Here is a 3075-nt window from a genome sequence, read left to right as displayed (position 1 = left end):
TGTAAACTTAACGTTTTATTTCTTTAGATTTAGAATTCATATTTTTTTTGTACATATATTGAAATCGTATTTGATTAAAAAAATGACGATTGCTTCAGTCAAGAAAATGTTTGGTAAGTATATATATTGTCATTTCATTTTGCAAGTTTTTATTTGGGAGGATTGTAATACGTAATGTAAATATACTTCTGAAAGGTCCCTAATAATGTTTGATAATTCTTTTGCAAGTATTTAACATGGATAATTTCGTTATTGAACATTTTTCCATTATAGTTTTATACGCGTATTATCTACTGATGTATGAACTAGCCAATTCGGAAGGTTTCGAAAGGTTGGTTCCAAAATTATTCCAACTATTTTTACGTAAATAAACGTATTATTGTTTATTAAGATTACACCATGACTATTTTAAACTAAAATGTAAGTAATTTTTTTTTACAGTGAAATGTGCTTAGAGCAGACACTTCAGATTGATGCAATTCTGAAACAAAAGACATGTCCCTATTCACTTTTGGCTTCTAATGCAGGTATATAAAGTAAAGTAACATCTTGATTCTTTGAGGGGTCTACAGCTATTAAATTGTTTAAAAATATAGTAAGAATTAAAATATATAAAAACAAGAAAATCTCTCATAGTCTTATATTCTTTAAACAACTCATGACATTGGTTTATGGATATTTACATATCAATATCCTACTGAAATCGTATTTGTTATACCTCCTAGAATATGAAGACTGTTCAGTACGGTGTGAAGGAATATATATAACTGTCCGCAGTGAATATGCATATCATAGATGCGTGGGATATACCATTAATTTCAACATCAGTGGAGGTAAACAAAGGAAGTTTTGAAACAAGTTGTCGGATGAATATGGCAAAACAAGGTAGGGAATATGTCTATCAATATGTCTGTTTCCTTTGTAGCTTCATTCACATTTACAAGATCATTGTTGCGATGTTGATCGAAGCGATGCAGATATTAGATAAAATCATTGTATATAAGCACTGTGTGTCAATCACAAGTGTGTTAAAGTGTTAAAAAGGTATGAGATATATGTACGTGTATTTCACTATTTAGTATATAAATTAACGACAATGAAATCCAAACAAAATATAATATAAATGCGACTTGCCTGAAGTTCTTAACAATAAAAGTTGATTGTGTCGTTTCAGATCGTTTATTTTTCGCCGGTTTCTGTGTATTATATTTTTTGGTGTTTCACAGTCCCTCCATGAACGCAATTCAAGCGGATATGGACATAGAGTAAGTACTATCCCCCACGTGTAATTATGCGAAATGGCTTCATTATTTAATGTATATTTAAGGAGCACATTTCTATTATTTTTCTTTACAGAGGTCACTGCATTTTCAATGCAATATATCTGTATAATCAATTTACGACCTATGGATGTCTAGATCTCACAAACACAGGTACTTCAATTATTACATACCTACCAATGAACCTGTTCAGTAAATTAACCTAATCATATTTTCTAAACCATGCCATTGACATAAATTTAATATTCTAACACTTTCATCATAGAAATATCAGTAAAATACATAGCAGGATCGGGGATAGGAGGAATAATCATCGGAGCAGTTCTTGCTTTACTCTTCGTATTTCTTCTCCAAAAACGAAAACTACATTTGCGTTCGCAGTGAGTTTACCTTTCAGATATTTTACATTATATTGTACCTGTATAAAGCATATCAAAACTCTTCTTTGATATTATCAGCGTTTGAAATCATCAAAATAATCTTATCTTATTTTAATGAAACAAACTGAATTTGTATTTTTCAGAATATTCCATTTTGTTAATAGAAAACAAAGTTATGGACTGGAAATTTCATAACATGATTGATGTGTTATATTTTTTTTTTTAATTTTGTCATTATTTAAAATTTCAGACTGGCGGGAGAACACTCTTTGGAAAACCCTGCTTACAATAAGAATCACAGATTTTCTGATCAATTCTATAGCACAAACGAGTCCCAAAGTGAAGAATACTCAGAAATCCAACCTAACTTGGTGAGATCTTCTGCTTTAGAACATTTACTTTATTATATATATATATATATATATATATATATATATATATATATATATATATATATATATATATATATATATATATATATATATATATATATATATATATATATATATATATAAATATAATGTAGTCATTAAATAAAACGCTTAACATTTAGTTGGATTTTGAAATCGAATATCCATATGTCAAAACTTGATTACGATCCAGTAGGAAATTCATGAATATAAGTGCATAAAAAACATAATTAGTGTAGCGTTTGCTTTATCATGCGAGTTGGTGATTGAATGTCTAGGACATTGATAAAGACAAGTCATTATGAGAACAACTTTTAATTTAATAAAAATTACGCGTTGCGGAAAAACCCCCCAAATTGAAGCATAACGACAACTTGTATTATATCAAATATTAGTGCTGGTAAAGCACATGAAAAAACAAGGCACGTGTATTAAAATGATAACAAATAACAGGACAAATTCCATATATTTCATTATTTCCTTTTATGTAGTATTCTCGGAAAAGTGTCAACAACAATTCTACCAAAGCAACACAACATATGAAATCAAAATACACGGACAGTGATTACGATCATCTAAACGATGCTTTTGACACGGACACAAATGATCAAAGCATGTATGATCATGCTCAATATATTTCCAAAACACACTCAGAGCAGCAAGTGAACAAAGACAATGGAGATTACATGCAGACGAGTCCAACGAAAGAAGACCGTTCGTATGTAGAAGTAACAGGAGAGGGATCTGAGGGATTTGTGCTTGACAATCAAAAACAAATGGGAAATGTAACAAACTGACACTATTTTGTTTTGAAAAAAGAAACAAATTAAAATCATTTGATTAATTTTCTTTATTCGTTTACGTCGATTTTGTTTTCTCTGCATGTAAACAATGAATGTGCGTAACTTTTCTTGCCATTTTTTCACCGCAATTTAAAGCATAATAGTGTTTTTAACAAAGTATATAAAAATGATTATATATTGAGTCTTTTACACGAATACAATC

The 3075-nt window shown here is 29.4% G+C and overlaps 2 long non-coding RNA genes across 2 annotated transcripts; both read left to right on the top strand.

Annotated features, from left to right (window-relative positions):
- On the top strand, window positions 1-1441 carry LOC136274513 (uncharacterized). Its single transcript, XR_010712912.1, has 6 exons — window positions 1-113; window positions 274-331; window positions 442-527; window positions 726-885; window positions 1175-1265; window positions 1357-1441. It is a non-coding gene; the product is annotated as an uncharacterized lncRNA (long non-coding RNA).
- Window positions 1442-1539: 98 nt separating this feature from the next.
- On the top strand, window positions 1540-2857 carry LOC136275126 (uncharacterized). Its single transcript, XR_010713633.1, has 3 exons — window positions 1540-1660; window positions 1911-2031; window positions 2562-2857. It is a non-coding gene; the product is annotated as an uncharacterized lncRNA (long non-coding RNA).
- The last annotated feature ends 218 nt before the right edge of the window (window positions 2858-3075 follow it).

The sequence above is a fragment of the Magallana gigas genome, chromosome 4, assembly GCF_963853765.1.
Source record: "Magallana gigas chromosome 4, xbMagGiga1.1, whole genome shotgun sequence".
Taxonomy (NCBI): Eukaryota; Metazoa; Mollusca; class Bivalvia; order Ostreida; family Ostreidae; genus Magallana; species Magallana gigas.
The sequence above is the reverse complement of the archived record's forward strand: the minus strand, read 5'-3'. Positions and strand labels throughout refer to the sequence as shown.